Source organism: Ranitomeya variabilis, chromosome 5, assembly GCF_051348905.1.
Source record: "Ranitomeya variabilis isolate aRanVar5 chromosome 5, aRanVar5.hap1, whole genome shotgun sequence".
NCBI lineage: Eukaryota > Metazoa > Chordata > Amphibia > Anura > Dendrobatidae > Ranitomeya > Ranitomeya variabilis.
In genome coordinates, this window is record NC_135236.1 from 204,948,162 (window position 1) to 204,973,446 (window position 25,285).

A 25,285-nucleotide genomic window follows, 5' to 3' on the forward strand; every position below is an offset into this window, starting at 1 on the left:
CCCTGACCCACACAACGCCCCTCGGTGTCTTATTTATTGGGACTGCGAGGGTGTGATTGATGGGCAGGATCAGTGCATCAGTTCGCCTGTCCCTCCTCTCCTTCCGCCTTCTTCGGACTGTGCGGCTTCATGGCCGTGGCATGCGATAAGGGATCAGATGACGCCGCACAGTCTGAAGCGGGTGTAAGGACCCGAGTGTGAGAGGCGAACATATGTGCTGCGCCAGGCCCTGAATCCCAGCCCCGCAGTGTTTTAACAATGTTAAGACACTGCGGGGCTGGGATTCAGGGGCATCGCGAACCGCACCGGCCGACATTACATGATGCCAGAAGATGGGCAGCGCTAACGGCGCTAGGCCAGGGGATAACACGACAGCGCAGACTCCTGTACAGCAAATAACAACGCTCGGGAGGCTGCACCCAGCACCAAGGTGGGATTCTTGACACCTGTGCTGCGTCTCATTACAAAGGGAACTCTCGCCTCCATTACACAGTTTGACTGTATAAAGGGCTAAATGTTATACGTGTTCCATTCAGCGTGTGCAAGGAGAAAAATTACAAGAGCAACCTTTGACTTGCGCAGCACTGCTGCTGCATAAGCTGTGGCTCTTCTACTTTGTAACCCCTGAGGGGGGGTTAAAGGTGACTTTTGAAATCGGTTCAATTAGGCTTCGGCCTACACTCTGCTCCACCTGCAGAGCCCGGGCTCCAACAACGCTAGTTGCTGTCCGGAAGTGCTGGCTGCACAGAGCCAAACACCTCGCCAATGTGTCAGTGGGGTCCAGCACCGCCAGCTGTTCCCCTGCTGTGTAGCCGGCAACGTGTCCTGCAAAAGCCACGCAGACACAACACACCCAAAGCTGCCGCCTGTGCAGGCTTCGGCCTACACTCCCCTCCCCCTGCTCCTCCTCCTCCTGCTCCTCCTCCTGCTGTCCCTGGGCTCTAACACACCGCCAGTTGGGGCCCAGATGTGCTAGCTGCACAGAGAAAAACACCAGCCAATGTGTCAGTGGGGTCCAGCACCGCCAGCTGTTCCTGCTGCTGTGCAGCCGGCAACGTGTCCTGCAAAAGCCACGCAGACACAAGAACTGAAATTGAAGGGAACCTGTCCCCCCTCCCCCAGGCGTTTTTACGTTATCCAGCCACCTTGTACAGCGGTAATGCTGCATGTGTGCAAGGTGGCTCAGAAACGTATTCTCCTCGCACATGTGGAACTGAAAACACGTCTGAAATGTGTCCTCTGTGTGACCATTTAACCGTCCCGGTGGTGTGACTTTCCTTTGTAATGACACGCTGCAACCCCCTTGGTAGCGCTGCCCGTCTTCTGGCATCATTGTTTGGCTGGCTGCGCCTCTGCGGCCGCCCTGACCCACACAACGCCCCTCGGTGTCTTATTTATTGGGACTGCGAGGGTGTGATTGATGGGCAGGATCAGTGCATCAGTTCGCCTGTCCCTCCTCTCCTTCCGCCTTCTTCGGACTGTGCGGCTTCATGGCCGTGGCATGCGATAAGGGATCAGATGACGCCGCACAGTCTGAAGCGGGTGTAAGGACCCGAGTGTGAGAGGCGAACATATGTGCTGCGCCAGGCCCTGAATCCCAGCCCCGCAGTGTTTTAACAATGTTAAGACACTGCGGGGCTGGGATTCAGGGGCATCGCGAACCGCACCGGCCGACATTACATGATGCCAGAAGATGGGCAGCGCTAACGGCGCTAGGCCAGGGGATAACACGACAGCGCAGACTCCTGTACAGCAAATAACAACGCTCGGGAGGCTGCACCCAGCACCAAGGTGGGATTCTTGACACCTGTGCTGCGTCTCATTACAAAGGGAACTCTCGCCTCCATTACACAGTTTGACTGTATAAAGGGCTAAATGTTATACGTGTTCCATTCAGCGTGTGCAAGGAGAAAAATTACAAGAGCAACCTTTGACTTGCGCAGCACTGCTGCTGCATAAGCTGTGGCTCTTCTACTTTGTAACCCCTGAGGGGGGGTTAAAGGTGACTTTTGAAATCGGTTCAATTAGGCTTCGGCCTACACTCTGCTCCACCTGCAGAGCCCGGGCTCCAACAACGCTAGTTGCTGTCCGGAAGTGCTGGCTGCACAGAGCCAAACACCTCGCCAATGTGTCAGTGGGGTCCAGCACCGCCAGCTGTTCCCCTGCTGTGTAGCCGGCAACGTGTCCTGCAAAAGCCACGCAGACACAACACACCCAAAGCTGCCGCCTGTGCAGGCTTCGGCCTACACTCCCCTCCCCCTGCTCCTCCTCCTCCTGCTCCTCCTCCTGCTGTCCCTGGGCTCTAACACACCGCCAGTTGGGGCCCAGATGTGCTAGCTGCACAGAGAAAAACACCAGCCAATGTGTCAGTGGGGTCCAGCACCGCCAGCTGTTCCCCTGCTGTGCAGCCGGCAACGTGTCCTGCAAAAGCCACGCAGACACAAGAACTGAAATTGAAGGGAACCTGTCCCCCCTCCCCCAGGCGTTTTTACGTTATCCAGCCACCTTGTACAGCGGTAATGCTGCATGTGTGCAAGGTGGCTCAGAAACGTATTCTCCTCGCACATGTGGAACTGAAAACACGTCTGAAATGTGTCCTCTGTGTGACCATTTAACCGTCCCGGTGGTGTGACTTTCCTTTGTAATGACACGCTGCAACCCCCTTGGTAGCGCTGCCCGTCTTCTGGCATCATTGTTTGGCTGGCTGCGCCTCTGCGGCCGCCCTGACCCACACAACGCCCCTCGGTGTCTTATTTATTGGGACTGCGAGGGTGTGATTGATGGGCAGGATCAGTGCATCAGTTCGCCTGTCCCTCCTCTCCTTCCGCCTTCTTCGGACTGTGCGGCTTCATGGCCGTGGCATGCGATAAGGGATCAGATGACGCCGCACAGTCTGAAGCGGGTGTAAGGACCCGAGTGTGAGAGGCGAACATATGTGCTGCGCCAGGCCCTGAATCCCAGCCCCGCAGTGTTTTAACAATGTTAAGACACTGCGGGGCTGGGATTCAGGGGCATCGCGAACCGCACCGGCCGACATTACATGATGCCAGAAGATGGGCAGCGCTAACGGCGCTAGGCCAGGGGATAACACGACAGCGCAGACTCCTGTACAGCAAATAACAACGCTCGGGAGGCTGCACCCAGCACCAAGGTGGGATTCTTGACACCTGTGCTGCGTCTCATTACAAAGGGAACTCTCGCCTCCATTACACAGTTTGACTGTATAAAGGGCTAAATGTTATACGTGTTCCATTCAGCGTGTGCAAGGAGAAAAATTACAAGAGCAACCTTTGACTTGCGCAGCACTGCTGCTGCATAAGCTGTGGCTCTTCTACTTTGTAACCCCTGAGGGGGGGTTAAAGGTGACTTTTGAAATCGGTTCAATTAGGCTTCGGCCTACACTCTGCTCCACCTGCAGAGCCCGGGCTCCAACAACGCTAGTTGCTGTCCGGAAGTGCTGGCTGCACAGAGCCAAACACCTCGCCAATGTGTCAGTGGGGTCCAGCACCGCCAGCTGTTCCCCTGCTGTGTAGCCGGCAACGTGTCCTGCAAAAGCCACGCAGACACAACACACCCAAAGCTGCCGCCTGTGCAGGCTTCGGCCTACACTCCCCTCCCCCTGCTCCTCCTCCTCCTGCTCCTCCTCCTGCTGTCCCTGGGCTCTAACACACCGCCAGTTGGGGCCCAGATGTGCTAGCTGCACAGAGAAAAACACCAGCCAATGTGTCAGTGGGGTCCAGCACCGCCAGCTGTTCCCCTGCTGTGCAGCCGGCAACGTGTCCTGCAAAAGCCACGCAGACACAAGAACTGAAATTGAAGGGAACCTGTCCCCCCTCCCCCAGGCGTTTTTACGTTATCCAGCCACCTTGTACAGCGGTAATGCTGCATGTGTGCAAGGTGGCTCAGAAACGTATTCTCCTCGCACATGTGGAACTGAAAACACGTCTGAAATGTGTCCTCTGTGTGACCATTTAACCGTCCCGGTGGTGTGACTTTCCTTTGTAATGACACGCTGCAACCCCCTTGGTAGCGCTGCCCGTCTTCTGGCATCATTGTTTGGCTGGCTGCGCCTCTGCGGCCGCCCTGACCCACACAACGCCCCTCGGTGTCTTATTTATTGGGACTGCGAGGGTGTGATTGATGGGCAGGATCAGTGCATCAGTTCGCCTGTCCCTCCTCTCCTTCCGCCTTCTTCGGACTGTGCGGCTTCATGGCCGTGGCATGCGATAAGGGATCAGATGTCGCCGCACAGTCTGAAGCGGGTGTAAGGACCCGAGTGTGAGAGGCGAACATATGTGCTGCGCCAGGCCCTGAATCCCAGCCCCGCAGTGTTTTAACAATGTTAAGACACTGCGGGGCTGGGATTCAGGGGCATCGCGAACCGCACCGGCCGACATTACATGATGCCAGAAGATGGGCAGCGCTAACGGCGCTAGGCCAGGGGATAACACGACAGCGCAGACTCCTGTACAGCAAATAACAACGCTCGGGAGGCTGCACCCAGCACCAAGGTGGGATTCTTGACACCTGTGCTGCGTCTCATTACAAAGGGAACTCTCGCCTCCATTACACAGTTTGACTGTATAAAGGGCTAAATGTTATACGTGTTCCATTCAGCGTGTGCAAGGAGAAAAATTACAAGAGCAACCTTTGACTTGCGCAGCACTGCTGCTGCATAAGCTGTGGCTCTTCTACTTTGTAACCCCTGAGGGGGGGTTAAAGGTGACTTTTGAAATCGGTTCAATTAGGCTTCGGCCTACACTCTGCTCCACCTGCAGAGCCCGGGCTCCAACAACGCTAGTTGCTGTCCGGAAGTGCTGGCTGCACAGAGCCAAACACCTCGCCAATGTGTCAGTGGGGTCCAGCACCGCCAGCTGTTCCCCTGCTGTGTAGCCGGCAACGTGTCCTGCAAAAGCCACGCAGACACAACACACCCAAAGCTGCCGCCTGTGCAGGCTTCGGCCTACACTCCCCTCCCCCTGCTCCTCCTCCTCCTGCTCCTCCTCCTGCTGTCCCTGGGCTCTAACACACCGCCAGTTGGGGCCCAGATGTGCTAGCTGCACAGAGAAAAACACCAGCCAATGTGTCAGTGGGGTCCAGCACCGCCAGCTGTTCCCCTGCTGTGCAGCCGGCAACGTGTCCTGCAAAAGCCACGCAGACACAAGAACTGAAATTGAAGGGAACCTGTCCCCCCTCCCCCAGGCGTTTTTACGTTATCCAGCCACCTTGTACAGCGGTAATGCTGCATGTGTGCAAGGTGGCTCAGAAACGTATTCTCCTCGCACATGTGGAACTGAAAACACGTCTGAAATGTGTCCTCTGTGTGACCATTTAACCGTCCCGGTGGTGTGACTTTCCTTTGTAATGACACGCTGCAACCCCCTTGGTAGCGCTGCCCGTCTTCTGGCATCATTGTTTGGCTGGCTGCGCCTCTGCGGCCGCCCTGACCCACACAACGCCCCTCGGTGTCTTATTTATTGGGACTGCGAGGGTGTGATTGATGGGCAGGATCAGTGCATCAGTTCGCCTGTCCCTCCTCTCCTTCCGCCTTCTTCGGACTGTGCGGCTTCATGGCCGTGGCATGCGATAAGGGATCAGATGACGCCGCACAGTCTGAAGCGGGTGTAAGGACCCGAGTGTGAGAGGCGAACATATGTGCTGCGCCAGGCCCTGAATCCCAGCCCCGCAGTGTTTTAACAATGTTAAGACACTGCGGGGCTGGGATTCAGGGGCATCGCGAACCGCACCGGCCGACATTACATGATGCCAGAAGATGGGCAGCGCTAACGGCGCTAGGCCAGGGGATAACACGACAGCGCAGACTCCTGTACAGCAAATAACAACGCTCGGGAGGCTGCACCCAGCACCAAGGTGGGATTCTTGACACCTGTGCTGCGTCTCATTACAAAGGGAACTCTCGCCTCCATTACACAGTTTGACTGTATAAAGGGCTAAATGTTATACGTGTTCCATTCAGCGTGTGCAAGGAGAAAAATTACAAGAGCAACCTTTGACTTGCGCAGCACTGCTGCTGCATAAGCTGTGGCTCTTCTACTTTGTAACCCCTGAGGGGGGGTTAAAGGTGACTTTTGAAATCGGTTCAATTAGGCTTCGGCCTACACTCTGCTCCACCTGCAGAGCCCGGGCTCCAACAACGCTAGTTGCTGTCTGGAAGTGCTGGCTGCACAGAGCCAAACACCTCGCCAATGTGTCAGTGGGGTCCAGCACCGCCAGCTGTTCCCCTGCTGTGTAGCCGGCAACGTGTCCTGCAAAAGCCACGCAGACACAACACACCCAAAGCTGCCGCCTGTGCAGGCTTCGGCCTACACTCCCCTCCCCCTGCTCCTCCTCCTGCTGTCCCTGGGCTCTAACACACCGCCAGTTGGGGCCCTAGGAAGACAAGCTTGAATAGGTCCCCATCCGGGTTCCAGTACCGTCAGCTGGTTCTCGGCAGTGTCTTTTGCTCTTGTACCTTCTGCTCCCCATCCTGGTTCCAGTACCGTCAGCTGGTTCCGGGCAGAGCCTTTGGCTTAGGTGCCTCCCTCTGGGTATCCGAGTTCCACCAACGTCAGGTGGTCCTTGGTAGTGCTTTCAGGCACGGGTACCTCCTGCTTAGTAACCGGGTTCCAGTAACGTCAGCTGGTCCTCGGTAGTTCCATTGGCTCTTGGACCTTCGGCTACCCATCCGGGTTCCAGTACCGTCAGCTGGTTCTCGGCAGTGTCTTTTGCTCTTGTACCTTCTGCTCCCCATCCTGGTTCCAGTACCGTCAGCTGGTTCCGGGCAGAGCCTTTGGCTTAGGTGCCTCCCTCTGGGTATCCGAGTTCCACCAACGTCAGGTGGTCCTTGGTAGTGCTTTCAGGCACGGGTACCTCCTGCTTAGTAACCGGGTTCCAGTAACGTCAGCTGGTCCTCGGTAGTTCCATTGGCTCTTGGACCTTCGGGTAGCCATCCGAGTTCCAGTTCCATCAGCTGTTTCTCGGCATTTTCTCAGCCTTCTTGTACCTTCTGCTACATTTCCAAGTTCAAGACCCGAAAGACGATGACCCGGAAGACCACCCCTAAGATGATGACGACACCAGAGACGACAACCACCGAGATGACGACGACCCTGGAGACGATGACCCTGAAGACGACCCCGATGACGACGACCCCGATGACGACGACCCCGATGACGACGACCCTGGAGATAACGACCCTGGAGATGACGACGACAACCTGGAAGACCGAGAAGCAGAAGAACAAGAGGCTGCAGAACAAAGAGCAGAAGAACATTAAGCATAAGACTAAATATCAGAGCAAAAGATATTATCTAAATTATAAGCAGAAGAAGACTAAGCAGTGTATGGGGGTGAGTCCGTTCCTCCTCGTGGTGCCCCTGGATAAAGCCTGATGCTGCAGGCCAAACTGAACGCGGACAAATGTAACTGTTTTGTGACAGGCAGAACGGAAGGTGTAATCTTCAAACTTTTATAGATAACAACTACGGGAATGCCTGTCACAAATAAGAATATGATGAAGAAGTTGAATATAAAAAAGATAATAGTTAAATAAAAAGAATATGAACAATGTAAAAAAAAAAATATATATATACGTAGAAAAGAAGAAGATGAATAAGGTGAAGAAGTTGATGTCACAGAAGCTGATGATGAGGATAATGAAGAAGAAAGTGTGGGAGAAGTAAAAAATAGGGTGAAGGGCGTGGAAGTAGTGAAACATCAATATCTGACAAAATAAATAAAAAATTAACATAGTCAAATTCTTTCTAACGCCGAACGTCATAAAAAAATTAAAAATACTGCTATTCTATTTGATTGGGATAAACCCCTGTGCCTTTAATGTCTCCGCCACCTCCCCCAATACATCCTACATTATTCTTAGTTGTTTTCCTTCATGTAGAATTAACCTACAAGGAAAGAAAGGGTTTATTTTAATTCCGATATTTTCGTCCCATTGACTTGCATTGGGATCGGGTATCGGTATCGGATTGGATTCCGATACTGTGACGGTATCGGCCGATACTTTCCGATACCGATACTTTCCGATATCGGAAAGTATCGCTCAACACTAGTGGTTATTAATGGAGCACACTCGGACTGGGTCGCGGTTAGCAGTGGGGTACCACAGGGGTCAGTATTGGGCCCTCTTCTTTTTAACATATTTATTAATGACCTTGTAGGGGGCATTCAGAGTAGAATTTCAATATTTGCAGATGACACTAAACTCTGCAGGGTAATCAATACAGGGGAGGACAATTTTATATTACAGGATGATTTATATAAACTAGAAGCTTGGGCTGATAAATGGCAAATGAGATTTAATGGGGATAAATGTAAGGTCATGCACTTGGGTAGAAGTAATAAGATGTATAACTATGTGCTTAATTCTAAAACTCTGGGCAAAACCGTCAATTAAAAAGACCTGGGTGTATGGGTGGATGACAAACTCATATTCAGTGGCCAGTGTCAGGCAGCTGCTACAAAGGCAAATAAAATAATGGGATGCATTAAAAGAGGCATAGATGCTCATGAGGAAAACATAATTTTACCTCTATACAAGTCACTAGTTCGACCACACTTAGAATACTGTGCACAGTTCTGGTTTCCGGTGTATAAGAAAGACATAGCTGAACTGGAGCGGGTGCAGAGAAGAACGACCAAGGGTATTAGAGAACTGGGGGGTCTGCAATACCAAGATAGATTATTACACTTGGGGCTATTTAGTTTGGAAAAATGAAGACTAAGGGGTGATCTTATTTTAATGTATAAATATATGAGGGGACAGTACAAAGACCTTTCTGATGATCTTTTTAATCATAGACCTGAGACAGGGACAAGGGGGCATCCTCTACGTCTGGAGGAAAGAAGGTTTAAACATAATAACAGACGTGGATTCTTTACTGTAAGAGCAGTGAGACTATGGAACTCTCTGCCATATGATGTTGTAATGAGTGATTCGCTACTTAAATTTAAGAGGGAACTGGATACCTTTCTGGAAAAGTGTAATGTTACAGGGTATATACACTAGATTCCTTGATAGGGCGTTGATCCAGGAAATTAGTCTGATTGCCGTATGTGGAGTCGGGAAGGAATTTTTTTCCCCCAATGTGGAGCTTACTCTTTGCCACATGGTTTTTTTTTGCCTTCCCCTGGATCAACATGTTAGGGCATGTTAGGCTATGGGTTGAACTAGATGGACTTAAAGTCTTCCTTCAACCTTAATAACTATGTAACTATGTACCTATCAATCCCTGTACTGCGTAGGTCAATTCGTAGTACCAGAGGCCAAATCCCAGCCTGTTACAGGGACAAAAAAAATATGAGATGTCAATAATTGCTCTTACTTGTATAAAAAAGTTTGCTTATGTTTATTATAGGTTTAAAATGGTCAACAGGGTAATGGACAGTGAATTACCCAAAAACTGTCACTGTACATAGTTGGCACTCTCAATGGGCACCCTGGTTCTACCCACTTTGCCGGCGTGGGTAGGGCCTTGTTTCTTCACAGACCTGAAACTGAAAACCGTCTGGCATGGCTGGATTCGGGTCTGGATATATGCCTTGTAGCCCGCCCAATCCTACATTGGGTATTTATGACGGGTCCCTCGCATCGGTACTGTTAATTATGAACAAGGACAACCTGGTATAAGACCAGTTGTACTTTATGAAATATGTTTGCAACATTTAAGCCAAAAGTGCCTCCCGTAAGGGAAGAAAAAATTTATACCTGTTCAAATGTATTTAAAAATATTTTGCACTCTTTAACCTGTATGTTTATGCTTATTTTCCCAGTCTGGGAGTACTGGATTTAATGGAGGGGATGTGGCACCCTGGGAGTTCTTGTACCACAGTGCCTTCCTCTCGGGGAGGGTAGTGCCATGCCTGGAGACAAGTGGGATCCCTTTGGCAGGTAAGCTGTACACACAACACATTCTAACCCCAGGTCAGAAAGGGGAGCTCAAAACCCTGTTTTAATGGAACTTCCCTCAATAAAGATCCTGGTCTGGAGGTAAAGTTAGTTCAGTCTATGTGAGACAAGAGACAGTGAAGGAGCTCTGAGGAGTGATTAGGAGCTCAAGGAGGTGGCGATTGGGCCTCCTGTGAGTCAGAGCGCAGAAACCGGGCACCGGGAGCCCGAGATTGTGGATAACTCCAAGGTCCACAGTAGAACCGGAGGGCATAGGACTATACATAAATTGCCCATACTAAACCTGAGGTACAGCAGCAGTTAGAGCTTGGAGTCACCATGTCAGAGACCCCAAGGGAAAGGCTCACGTTGCCTACCGTGCAGGTACTGTCCCCAGACAGGAGAGAGAAAGGGGTACCTTGGCAGCAAGCTACAGGTAGCAAGGGACCAGAAAATCAGCACATAGTGGAAGGCTCCCAACCTGACCTGCCAAGGGGATTTCTACTTGTGTTCGGGCTGCCTCTACCATCATCACACGTAGATTGCATTAATGAGTTATCCATCAAAGTAAAGGAAAAGATTTCTAATTTATTTATCCATCCTTGAAAAACACTGAACACACCAATGGTAAGTATTAACACACCCGGCCTTACACCGATGACACACTATGTTGTGGATTTTGAAGGAAGGATACAATCCTCTACATGGAACTGTGGTTACTTTAATATGGATTTCTGAGCTAAAGGATTCCCTTTAACCCCTTCAAGACATGCACTGCACATGTATGACGCATGTCGGGTCTCTCCTTTTGATGTGGTCTCCAGCGCTGAGCCCACATCTTTTCCGGAACATGTCAGCTGATTTCAACAGCTGACATGTGCCCCTAACAATTGAGGGTGGAATCACAATCCACCAGTGGCTGTTAACCTGTTAAATGCCATACCATATTTGGTATTGCCGCATTCATCATAGCCGGATCTATCAATATATAAAAAGAGTGAATCTGATCGGTAATTGGCGTAACGAGAAAAAAGTCAAAACGCTAGAATTACCTGTCAGTGACCTATCAGAAGCCATACCGATGAATAGCTAAGCAGAGCACGACATGAAGACCCCCTTCCCCTACAGGCCCGCATCGGAACACGAGCATATCATTAACTCAAAACTGAAAATAAAGATGAAGCAACTACTACAAAACAGATTTTAACAAATGTATAATTTTGATCAGTATAACGGCGCCAACCTGACAGTGTCTGTAGGTTACTCAGCACAATCCTGCTGACAGCTTCACTTTAATAGCATTATGAAGGTGCTCTGCTGCACTATTGAAATGAACTTTGTTTCTCCCAGGAGACACCAGCTTTCAGTCATTCAGGTCTGTCCATAGCAATCACAGTCACTGCTCACAACACTGAAAGTAAAACTGTAAGCCCACTCCAGACCCAACTGACTCCCTGCTCTGTACTTGCCATGTCCCATGATTTGGGAATCATACAGATGGTATGGTAATATCATTGTCTTGTTATATTATGCAGTATTTTTGGTATGCAATAAGATTTGCCCTTTAAAAGAAGCTTGTCCTTCCTCTCTCCCTGTCTCTCTCTGATGTAGCTCTGAGGTCACTAACGCCTCCCTTCTTTCTCATTCTCTGCCTATCAGCCATCTTAGAAGCTCATGTGTTTGCAGCTCTGTTTCTGAAAAGTCTTTTTTACCTGCTGCATATCTACAAGAACTCAGCTGGAAAATAAACCTTTTTCTGGAATCTTCATGAGTGCCTCTTACAGTCAAGTTCAAGCTATTTGAGGACATAATTCTTTGTGAGTAATGGTTGAAAGAAGCAGCCTAGAATTGGTGTCTCAGAGCCCTACACTTGCAGCTTAGTTATGGAGTCAGAATAGTTAAAAAGACTCTAGCCAAATACATCTGTAAAGCTAGTCAACAGATGCTATAAAGCTGGATAACATACAGAAGAATATCTTCTTACAGTATATACAGTAGTTAATCATCCAGTGTGTGTAAGCATAATAGCACAGCCACTGGTTCAGCTTCCTGAAACCAGCAGCTCACATCACAACTCCATTTTGCATGTGAAGTACAATGGCTGAAATGAACTTTGTTTCTCCCAGAAGACCAGCTTTCAGTCATGCAGGTGTATCCAGAGCAATCACAGTCACTACTCACAGCACTGAAAGTAATGACTGTAAGCACACCCCAGCACCAACTGATCGCCTGCTCTGCACTTGTCATCTCACAATTTGGGAATCATACAGACAATATTGTAGTATCATTGTGTTGTTATATTGTGCTATTTTGTTAGCATGCAATAAAGTTTGCGCTCTTAAGAAGTTTATCCTTCCTCTCTCCCTGTTTTTCTCTGATGTAGCTCTGATGTCCGTAATCTCTCCCTTCTTCCATATTCTCTGTCTACCAGCCATCTTAGTAGCTCATGTATTTGCAGCCCTGTTTCTGAAGTCTCTTTTTACCTGCTGTATGTTTGCATATCAACAGGAAATCAGCTGGAAAAGAAACCATCTTCTGGAATCTTCATACGTGCCTCCTATGTTCAAATTCTGTTGCAGAGTGCGTCTTCTTGCAGTCACCGCTGTAGTTACGAGAGCTTCAATCAGCAAGATATCTTGAGTAAACAGTATTTACTTCATACTGGATAAACATGAGATACAATTCAGTGTCACACAGTCCGTGCACTGACACATAACACATTCAAGAAGAAGAATGAATAATCAGGAAGTAAGAAAAACAACCAACAATTGAGAGCTTCGCTCCCCACATTACAGCAAGTATATAACTTTACACACTATCGCCATCTGCTGTCTGGTTAGTATAAAGTCCTCCTTTCACTTATAATAAGTCCTAATCTGTTGCATATGCCAACACCCTTTCTCAACAGTAAGGACTTATTCAATCAAACCCAACTTTTTTATTAGTCTCTGATGTTTATCAGCATTCAACGCCTTCGTAAAGATGTCTGCTGTAATTTCTTCAGTAGGACAGTACTCTAACTTCAAGACTTTTTGTTCCTCATGATCTCTCAAGAACTGATATTTCACATCAATATGCTTGGTTCTTGGATTGACTCTTTCCATCTGAGCAAGAACAAGACATCCTTGATTGTCCTCTTTCAGTTTTGTTGGTGCCAACTGTGGTTGTCCTAATTCTGTCAACAATTGTCTTAACCACAGTACTTCTTGACTCGCTTGTGCTGCGGCAACATATTCTGCTTCTGTTGAAGATAGTGTCACAATTGACTGTTTCTTACTTTTCCAACTTATTGGTCCACCTGAGAGGAAAAAACATGTCCACTGGTAGATCTTCTGTCAGTTGGATCTCCAGCCCAATCTGCATCAACATATCCTGTTAAAATGCAATCATCACTTGTGGGTAATTTCAGCTTAACATTGCTAGTTCCTTTCAAATAACGCATTACTCTCTTCACGGCATTCCAATCAGCTTTATTTGGTTTTGATACCTTTCTACTCAGGATTCCTACTGCTGCTGCGATGTCTGGTCTTGTAACGGTCGCTAGATACAGTAGTTTTCCTATTGCTGTTCTGTATTCTTCTTTATTTGGTAGCATATTTTTTTCACTGTTCATCTCTTTGAGATAATTAGTTTCCATTGGAGACTTTACTGTTTTTGCATCCTTTAATCCAAATTTTTCTGTTATGTCTTGAATCATGTGATTTTGATTCAGTAGGAAACTTCCGTCTTCTTCTCTTTCTACCTGTATTCCTAGATATTGTTTTACATTTCCCAAGTCTTTGGTTTCGAAATGTTGCTTCAGGATTTTTAGAATGTTTTCGTTATCCCTTTCTTGTTCAAAACAAATCAAAATGTCGTCTACATATATGAGTATTTAAATCCATCTATTAATCAGCCTTTTTGTGTATAAGCATGGATCAGCTTTGCTTCTTTGAAATTTTTCATTTGTAAGTACTTCCGTGACCCCTGACGAAGCCACCTTTGTGTGGCGACACGCGTTGGGTCTCCGCTCCACCTGCGCCTATGTCATTTTTTGCTATCCTTTGCCAATAGGCTGTGCACGGCTAGAGATGGGCTTCTGGTATAGTATGTAAATGGCCGTATACAGGGCTCTTTACATCTGGGCTTATATCTTGGCCTATATGGAGGAAGTGATTCAGGCTAAAGCACTTCTATATATATTTACTAAGGTTATTTTGCTATCTAGGATGTTTTATTAAGGTATTTATTGGTACTCACCACATTTGGGTGAGGTAGGATTGCTGTTTACTTTGGCTCACCCTTAATGACCATTTACATATTTGCCCTACTATGTTATGTTTCTTGAGTGCATGCTTAGTGGTGTCCATATAGGCACCCTTGCATATATAGATTTTCATAGGTTTTTGGGTGCAGGTGTTAAGTCTTATTATAGGCTTTGTTTCTAAGGTACAAGGATGTTACCTTTTTTAATTGTTTTTAAATGTGTGTGTTTTTCTTAAATGCATGTTTCATAGTTGTGGATATTTATCAATAAAGCTGTGTTTATATTTGACCCAAATCTAGTGTGTGGTGATCCCCATCTATGACCTTCCTTTTCTGTTGTTTTTTTTTGCTACTTCCGTGATTTTGTCATTCCACGCTTTAGCTACTTGCTTTAAACCATATATGCTTTTCTGTAGTTTACAAACTTTGTTTGGATTTCTTTCATCTTTGAATCCTGGAGGTTGTTCCATATAAATGTCTTCTGTTAAATCTCCATTCAGAAAAGCTGTCTTTACATCCAGATGTCTCAGTTGCATCTGTTTCATTGCTGCAACTGTAAGTAAAGTTCTTATTGTAGTGTGTTTGACAACTGGAGCAAATGTCTCATCATAGTCTTCTCCATATTTTTGAGAATACCCTTTAGCTACGAGTCTTGCTCGGTATCTTTCAGCTGTGCCATCTGTTTGGTATTTAACTTTAAAAATCCATTTACATCCTATGGTTTTTCTTCCTTCTGGTAAATCTGTTAGTGTCCATGTATTTGAGTCTTGCATGGATTTAATTTTTGTTTCTGTTGCTTCTATCCATTTATTAGCTTCTTCTACAGGAAGATTAGATATGTCTTCCCAAGAGGTAGGCTCATAGATTTTTCTTGTGCTTGTCTTGTATGAGAGACGTTTTGGTGGTTTTCCTTTGTTCTCTCTCATTGAACGTCTTGGTTCTGTGTCTGTTTGTAGTTGTGATTCTTCACTTTCAGTATTTTGTTCTTCATTAATTTCTGCTTCTTTCTCATCAGATATTTCTTCAGTTGTGTCACTATTGGTTTTCTCATTTTTTGTTTCAACTGAAATCATAATGTCTTCATTTAAATCTTCAATGAATGTCACACTGTTACTCACCGTAACTCTGTTTTGGGATCTAGGATTCTGTATCCTTTGCAATTTTCACTATATCCAACAAATATTCCTTCCATGGATCTGTTTTGAAGTTTGGAACGTTTTTCTGTTGGAATGAATATGAAAACTTTACATCCAAAAACTTTTAAATGATTGACACTTGGTTTCACACCTTGCCACAGTTCATATGGAGTTTTCGTCAGTTTTCTGGAAAAAAGTCGGTTCTGTAGATATGTAGCTGTCATTGCTGCCTCACCCCAATATTTCTCTGGTAGTTTGGAATCCGTCAGCATACATCTTATCATTTCTGTTAGAGTTCTGTTTTTTCTTTCTGCTACTCCATTTTGTTCAGGTGTGTATGGAACCGTTTTCTGGTGTTCTATTCCATTTTGTCTTAAGTAGTCTTCTATTCTGTGACCTGTAAATTCACCTCCATTATCACTTCTGATGACAATTAGTTTCCTTTGAAATTTGTTACTTGATCTTGTTACATAGTCTACAAGTTTATCAAAAACTTCACTTTTGTTTTTAATTAAGTATGTGACTGTGTATCTTGAGTAATCGTCTATAAAAGTCAAAATGTATCTATTGACTCCTGATGTAGTGACTTTCATGGGTCCACATACGTCCGTATGCACCAAATCAAGTGGTCTTTCGCTTTTCATCTCACTTTCTTTTGGAATAGATATCCTTGTGGCTTTGGATTTTATACAACATTCACATCTTATGGTAATTGAGCAATCTGATATCTTTAAATCTTTTGTCAATTCTTTTCTCTGTAGTTCCCTTATACTGTCAGGGTGTCTATCTCCTAGACGTCTATGCCACATGTGAATACAGTTTTTGTGATCATGTGTACATACCTTCATCTGTTCCTTTGGTGTGTCAAAATGATATAATTGTTCATCTGCCTTGACTTTGGTTATCACCTTGTTTCCTGCAATAATTGCACATTCATTGTCTTTGAATTTCACTGTAAGTCCTTTTGCTGTTAAACGTTTCACAGATAATAATCCACCTTCCAATTTTGGAACATACAACACATCCTGTACAAGTATCTTTGAATCTTGTCTGAACTTGTTTGAACAATTTAGCATACCTTGCCTTGTCCGATACCTTCTGCGGTTATTTTGCTTCCATCTGCAAGATAAATGGCTTCTTTCTTATCTAAATCAAGATCAGTAAAGAAGTTCTTGTCACTTGTCATATGACTCGTTGCTCCTGAATCAATAAACCAACCAAGTGATGATTTCTTGTCTGTTACTTTAAATGTGCCATTCCAATTATTCTCACATGAATCGGAAATTGTGTTTTTTACTTTCTGTGTATGCTTTTCATGTTGTAATTTTTGTTGTTCTGCTTTCCATATGGTACAGTCTTTCTTTAAATGACCTTTTTTCTTACATCTGAAGCATTCTCTTGTCTCTTTATTATAGGGTTTTTTGAATTCTGTAGCTTTAAGAGCGTTTTCACTGTCCTTTTCAGTAGAAGAATAATTTCTTTGTTCTTTTCTTCTCTGATATTCATCTATTAGTCTTGTTTTCACAAAATCTATTGTAATGTCAGTTTCTGGTCTCGTCTTAAGGGCATTTATCAAGACTGTATACGAATCTGGTAAACTGCACAACAATATAGCTGCTACATGACTTTCTTTAACATCTTCTTCTTGCAGTCACTGCTGTAGTTAAGGCCCCGTCTCACGCAGCGACGCTGCAGCGATACAGACAACGATGCTGATCGCTGCAGCGTCGCTGTGTGGTCGCTGTGTGGTCGCTGGGGAGCTGTCACACAGACAGCTGTCTCCAGCGACCAACGATCAGGGGAACGACTTCGGCATCGTTGAAACTGTCTTCAACGATGCCGAAGTCCCCCTGCAGCACCCGGGTAACCAGGGTAAACATCGGGTTACTAAGCGCAGGGCCGCGCTTAGTAACCCGATGTTTACCCTGGTTACCAAAAAAAACAAACACTACATACTCACTATCTGTTGCCCGTCAGGTCCCTTGCCGTCTGCTTCCTGCTCTGACTGAGCCGCCGTACAGTGAGAGCAGAGTGCAGCGGTGACGTCACTGCTGTGCTCTCACTTTACGGCGGCTCAGTCAGAGCAGGAAGCAGACGCCAAGGGACCTGACGGGCAACAGATGGTGAGTATGTAGTGTTTGTTTTTTTTTACATTTACGCTGGTAACCAGGGTAAACATCGGGTTACTAAGCGCGGCCCTGCGCTTAGTAACCCGATGTTTACCCTGGTTACCAGTGAAGACATCGCTGGATCGGTGTCACACACACCGATTCAGCGATGTCAGCGGGACCTCAATGACCAAAAAAAGGTCCAGGCCATTCCGACACGACCAGCGATCTCGCAGCAGGGGCCTGATCGCTGGTACGTGTCACACATAGCGAGATCGCTGCTGAGGTCGCTGTTGCGTCACAAAACTAGTGACTCAGCAGCGATCTCGCTAGCGATCTCGCTATGTGAGACGGGGCCTTTACGAGAGCTTCAATCAGCAAGATATCTTGAGTAAACAGTATTTACTTCATACTGGATAAACATGAGATACAATTCAGTGTCACACAGTCCGTGCACTGACACATAACACATTCAAGAAGAAGAATGAATAATCAGGAAGTAAGAAAAACAACTAACAATTGAGAGCTTCCCTCCCCACATTCCAATCAAGTATATAACTTTACACACTATCGCCATCTGCTGTCTGGTTAGTATAAAGTCCTCCTTTCACTTATAATAAGTCCTAATCTGTTGCATATGCCAACAAATTCAAGCTATCTGAGGACACGACTCTTTGTGAGTAATGGTTGAAAGGGGTAGCCTAGAAGCGGTGTCTCAATGCCCTACACTTGCAGTTTAGTTATGGAATCAGACTAGAATGGATGCAGTGTAGATACACCTCCATAAAGCTATTAATCTTCAGGTTAATCCTATATTTACAGATTGAAAGTGTTATGGACCTGACAGGTTCCAATGAAACGGCATCCACCATCATGCTTTATCATTCTAAAATTGCACCTAGTCTATCATTGGCAAGTATGCCCAGAACCTTCTCTGTGACTCTCACATTTTTACTTTCCTAAGAAATTTGGCATATACAGGCGCTTCTCACAAAATTAGAATATCATCAAAAAGTTTATTACAGTTCTTATATACAAAAAGTGAAACTCATATATTATATAGAGTAATTACAAACAAAGTGATCTATTTCAAGTGTTTATTTCTGCTAATGTTGATTATAGCTTACAGAAAATGAAAACCCAAAAGTCATTATCTCAGTAAATTAGAATACTTTATAACACCAGCTTGAAAAATTATTTTAAAATCCAAAATGTTGGCCTACTGAAATGTATGTTCAGTAAATGCACTCAATACTTGGTCAGGGCTCCTTTTGCATCAATTATTGCATCATTGCGGCGTGGCATGGAGGCGATCAGCCTGTGGCACTGCTGAGGTGTTATGGAAGCCCAGGTTGCTTTGATAGCAGCCTTCAGCTCATCTGCATTGTTGGGTCTGGTGTCTCTTATCTTCCTCTTGACAATATCCCATAGATTCTCTATGGGGTTAAGGTCATGTGAGTTTGCTGGCCAATCAAGAACAGTGATACTGTTGTTTTTAAACCAGGTATTGGTACTTTTGGCAGTGTAGACAGGTGCCAAGTCCTGCTGGAGAATGAAATTTCCATCTCCAAAAAGTTTGTCGGCAGTGGGAAGCATGAAGTGCTCTAAAATTTCCTGGTAGACGGCTGCGCTGACTTTAGTCTTGATAAAACACAGTGGACCTACACCAGTAGGTGACATGGCTCCCCAAATCATCACTGATTGTGGAAACTTCACACTAGACCTCAAGCAGCTTGGATTGTGTGCCTCTCCACTCTTCCTCGAGACTATGGGACATTGATTTCCAAGGTCTAGTGTGACTGTATGTCCAGTTTCCTGTTCGGGTTCGCCAATCTAATGACCTTGTACAGAGGCTGCAGTGCAGCCAATCAACATGCTTTTAGACTGTTGGCACTTCTGGAGCCATTACCACCATGACAAGTATTGGCATGGCTGTGATTGGCCAGCACAGCACGTGACCCAGCCTGTACAAAGGCCGAATCACAAGTGCCACCTCCATTATGCTCTTATTACTGTAGTGTAGTGATAGCATGCAGATGGAGTGCAGAATAGACTGTGACTGTGCACTCTGCAAAAAAAACTCTGTGTACTCTGCAACCCATATCTGTGGTAGTGCCTTGCTACTACTGAGTTAAAAGCTGCTGTGTGTACTCTGCACCCAAATCTGTGGGAGTGCTGCCTTTTAAGTTACTGTGTATACTTTGCATCCTCCTCGCCTGTGGGAGTGCTGTCCTTTAAGCTGCTGAGTATTTTTTAGTACTCTGAGAGAGAAAAAATATCCATCAACCATCTTATTGCTATTTCTAGGCCCCAAAATTAATTTTTCTGGACTAGTGTGTGTTCTTAGTATTCTGGGGAAAAAAAATAATTGGCATCAACCATCTAGTTGCCACTTGTAGGTACAAAAAAATATTTTTTACTGACTAGTATGTGTTTTTCAGCAGTTTGTGAAATAAATAGAAATAAATAATTGTCATCTAGGCACAATAAAGGATTTTTCTGAACTAGTGGGTGTTTTTTTAGTAGTTTGGGAAATAAATAATTGGCATCAAATGTCTAGTTGACATTTTTAGGTACAAATATAATTTATCTGGACTAGTGTGTATTTTTTAGTAGTCTGGGAAATAAATAATTGGCGTTAAATATCTTGTTTCCATTTCTAGGACCCCAAAATAATTTTTCTGGACTAGTGTGTGTTTTCGTTGTCTGTAGTAGTCTGGGAAATAAACAGTTAACATCAGCTGTCTAGTTGCCATGTCTAGGCTCACAAATAAGTTTTCTAGACTAATGTGTTTTTTAGTAGTTTGAGAAATAAATTATAGGCATCAACCATCTCGTTGGCATTTCTAGGTCTAAAAAGTTATTATTCTAAACTATGGTGTTTTTTAGTAGTTACCCTATGAAACATCATATAGGTATATGGGAGTGTATAACATTAGAAAGCCAACAAATCTACTCTCATACTTAAACAAATTGATTATTTCCTAAAGATACATTTAATCACAAAAAAACAATAAGCAAAAACAATTAAAAGGGAGTTGAACTGTAGAGAAGACAGTTAAGCATTAATGTGATGTCAGTAAAAAGAATTGTTAATCACAATAATCATTAGAACTATATTCGTTCCCAATCAAAGACCCATGTGGAGAAAAAGTACAATATTAATCAAATATATAGGTATTTCAAGAGAAATGGTATAATGTCTCCACCCAGTGGTCAAACATATATATGCATATCAGTACTAAAAAAATCATCTCCACTAGAGTTGAGCGACTTTTACTTTTTTCGGATCGAGTCGGGTTTCGCAAAACCCGACTTTGTCAAAAGTCGGGTCGGGTGAAATCGGCCGATTATTGCGAAAAGTCGGGGGCCGACTGAAACACAAAACCCAATGCAAGTCAATGGGGAATCAAAGTCAGCAGTGAGTGGAGGACAGGAAAACACCTACAGTGCCATTTTAATGCCAAAAACATCAATTCTTATTACTTAAGCTTGTCAATCTTAATTTACTTTATAATAATAGTTAGGCATTGAAAACTGGGGGTCATTTGGCTAAAGTTGTTGGGGGGTAGGGCTGGCTCAAGATTTTCGTGTGCCCAGGAAACACGGAATACATCACGGCGGTGGAGCAGGTAGAGGTAAGTATTTCAACTTTGCAAGTGCTGTGATCCTGAGCAAGCAGGGGGGGCCCACTCGTTGGCACTGGCACAGGGCCCCCCATAGTACGGCGGTGTGTTTGACGGCGGGTGGCGCCTCCCACTGGCAGAGACACTTTTGCATACTCTGAGGGGCCCTGTGCCAGTGACATCACCAATGAGTATGCCCCCTCACCTGATGAAGGAACCTGCACTTTCATCTGCACCTTCCTCTTTGTCCCCATGTAAGGTGGTATAGTATACGGGAAGGGGAACCTGACTTTCAGCAGGGTCAGATTCTGGCTGTGTAGAGTGCAAGGAGAATGTAGTGGTCTGGGTCAATGTACCAGCAGACTCATCTAGCAGTGGCTGGGCAATGGGCAGGATGAGGAGGAAACACAGATATAGGCCCAAATAATAAAGTAGGCTAAATGCAGTTCAAATGTGGTAACAGGACTAAACAGGTGGCATTGCTTTGTTCAGTGGAGGAAAACTGTAATGAGTAGCAGACACAGCTAGTAGGCCCAAATAATAAAGTAGTCTAAATGCAGTTCAAATGTGGTAACAGGACTAAACAGGTGGCATTGCTTTGTTCAGTGGAGGAAAACTGTAATGAGTGGCAGACACAGTTAGTAGGCCCAAATAATAGAGTAGGCTAAATGCAGTTCAAATGTGGTAACAGGACTAAACAGGCGGCATTTGCTTTGTTCAGTGGAGGAAAACTGTAATGAGTGGTAGACACAGTTAGTAGGCCCAAATAATAAAGTAGGCTAAATGCAGTTCAAATGTGGTAACAGGACTAAACAGGCGGCATTGCTTTGTTCAGTGGAGGAAAACTGTAATGAGTGGCAGACACAGTTAGTAGACCCAAATAATAAAGTGGGCTAAATGTCTGCCAAAAAATTGTTCATAAATAAACAGGCAACATTGCTTTGCTCAGTGTCGGAAAATTGTAATGAGTAGCAGACTAAGTTAGTAGGCCCAAATAATAAAGTGGGCTAAATGTCTGCCAAAAAAAGTAAACAGGTGGCATAGCTAGGTACAGGGGTTGGCTCCTCTGCTGAGTAGCAGACAGTGGTAGTTAGCGCAAAGTATTAACTGGTCTACAATGGCGTAACTACAAAGTTATGGGCCCCGGTGCAAACTTTCAAATGGGGGCCCCCCCACGCCAAAATATTTTCCTCCCAAATTCATATTTTCCCTATTCATTTTGCACACTATAGCTTTATTGCAAAGTTGTATAATGTGACCTCATACAGACACTTGCCCCATTATAGTGCTGCACAAATGTTATGGCCCCCATATAGTGCTGCACAAACATTATGGCCCCCATATAGTGCTGCACAAACATTATGGCCCCCATATAATGCTGCACAAATGTTATGGCTCCCATATAGTGCTGCACAAAAATTATGGCCCCATATAGTGCTGCACAAACATTATGGCCCCCATATAGTGCTGCACAAACATTATGGCCCCCATATAGTGCTGCACAAACGTTATGGCCCCCATATAGTGCAGCACAAACGTTATGGCCCCCATATAGTGCTGCACAAACATTATGGCCCCCATATAGTGCTGCACAAACATTATGGCCCCCATATAATGCTGCACAAATGTTATGGCCCCATACAGACACTTGCCCCATTTGCTGTTGCTGCGATAAAAAAAAAAAAATCACATACTCACCTCTCCGTCACTCAGGCCCCCGGCACTTTCAATATTCACCGCTCCTCGTTCCATTCGCCGCTCCATTTTCCGCCTCCTCTGCACTGACGGGTCAGGCACGCACTAACTACGTCACCGCGCCCTCTGACCTCAGCGTCACTGCAGAAGATGGAGCGGCGGCTGGAATGAGGAGAGGTGACTATCGCACAGCGCTCCCCTCCCGGTTATACTCACCTGCTCCTGGCGCGGTGCAGTCCCTGCTTCCCCGGCGCTGCTGCTTCTTCCTGTACTGAGCGGTCACCGTTACCGCTCATTACAGTAATGAATATGCAGCTCCACCCCTATGGGAGGTGGAGCCGCATATTCATTACTGTAATGAGCGGTACCATGTGACCGCTCAGTACAGGAAGAAGCCGGGGCGCCGGGAAGCAGGGACCTGCAGGGACCGCACCAGGAGTAGGTGAGTATAATTAGCCAGCCCCCACTCCCCCGCACATGCCCCGGCTGCCCCCCCAGATACACCACTGCTCTGATCTGCCAGGCCCCTGACCCTCTGGGCCCGGTCGCAGTGGCAACCGCTGCGACCGCGGTAGTTACGCCCCTGCTGGTCTAAATGGAGGCCAGGGCCCTGTATATTTTAACTATCATCTATCATTTCAACAAATTTGTATTGGCAGTGCCATTGAAGGATTTAACAGCACAGACTACACAGTGGTGGAGCAGGGAGAGGTAAGTATTGCAAGTGGTAGAACACTGTTCGAGCTGGGGGGGAACACTCTCTCGTGGGCGGCGGTACTGGCACAGGGCTCCTCATATTATGACGGTGTGTCTGACGTTGGTTGTGCACCACCTCCGTCAGAGACACTTCATTGTACTATGAGGGACCCTGTGCCGGTGCCGTCGCCCAAGAGTGGGCCCACCCACCTGTCCAGGCAAACGGCACTCGCACGGGTGCTTGCGCCAGGTGGTGACCACGGCCCTGTGGGGGTAGTCAGCCCATTTAGGGAGGTATAAAAATGGCCTATGGTGGACATTCAGCAGCTGCAAATGGAGGAATTGGAGAAGTCAGTAAGAGGAGGCCAAAAGCAAGACATTTTTCAGGCAAGCTACGTGTCAGCAGGGGAAGGTGGGGCAACATAATTTGAAATCCATGATTGGTTCATTTTAATGAAGGTTAGATCATTTTGCGTAGCCAGACGACGCTGGCTCAACACCTCCAGCCTTAGGTGCTATTGTGCTTTTGCCACTACCACCAGATGCACCACCACCACCACCACCATCAGGACCAGCTGACAACCACCGCCCACGGGCTCTTCCACCAGACTTCCTCATTATTTGGAAAATCTAACCAAAATAACAACCATTATATGGTACTGTAAAACAAGGTAGAAGATGTATATAAACTTGTAGAGAATTTAAATCTCCCTTTTTTTTGGGGAGACTGAACCAAAACTCAGGCCCTGTGCATAAAACAACACAATGTAAGTGGCAGAAAGTGGCTGGCTGATACACGACAAACTAACAGGACTGAAGTATATCCACTTTGTGAGAATTTGAATCTCACGTTTTGTTTTTGGAGACTGAACCAAAACTCAGGCCCAGTGTATAAAACAACACAATGTAAGTGGCAGAAAGTGGCTGGAAGATATATGAAAAAATACAAGGACTGTAGTACAATTGCAATCTCCCTACAATGATTTCAGGACAAGTATGGCAGCAATAAAAAGGACTGCTGTATACAAAAGTGTGGACAAATAAAAAAGATAACTGTGCAGAAAGGAGCAACAGGATTTTTGCTTTTAGGCCGGCGTCATACTGGCGTATTGCATCCGATGCGATATGCTAATGACACTCGGCTCCTGCTCGCAGCAGAGTAGGAGCCGAGTGTCATGCGTCTGTGCTCTGATTCTCTCGCACAGGGAGGATCGGAGCACAGCTGCGGAGGAGGCGGAGAAATTAATTTCTCCATCTCCTCCATTCCTGGGGTCCGCTTATAACGCACAGCACTCGGATGATATCCGAGTGGTGTGCGCTGTCTCACTCGCACCCATAGGCTTATATGGGTGCGAGTGAGCCGAGAGTTTTCCTTGGTCCGAGACAATCGCAGCATGCTGCGATTGTCTCGGACCGAGGAAAACGGCCGACAAAAAGTCGGCTGGTGGGAGCTGCCACATAGCTGAACATTGGTCCGAGTGCAATGCGATTTTTTATCGCATTGCACTCGGCCGTTTAAAACGCCAGTGTGACGCCGGCCTTAAAAAAGCAGTTGGTTTGCACAGCAGCGTGCAAACAGCAATGCAGCTATCAGGGAGCATTATAAGGCAGCCTAATAAGCTACAGAGCTGATGCACAGAAATCTAGCCTCCACTGTCCCTGCAAAGAAAAGGTGGTGTTGGACAGTGGAAATCACTACAGCACAAGCAGTTTGGGGGTTAATCTTCCCTCCCTAACTATATCCCTTCTTCTGATGAAGCTGCAGCAACCTCTCCCTAAGCTAAGATTGGCAGAAGTAAGATGGCGGTCGGCGTGCACGCCCCTTTATAGCCCCTGTGACGCCGCAGAAGCAAGCCAATCACTGTCATGCCCTTC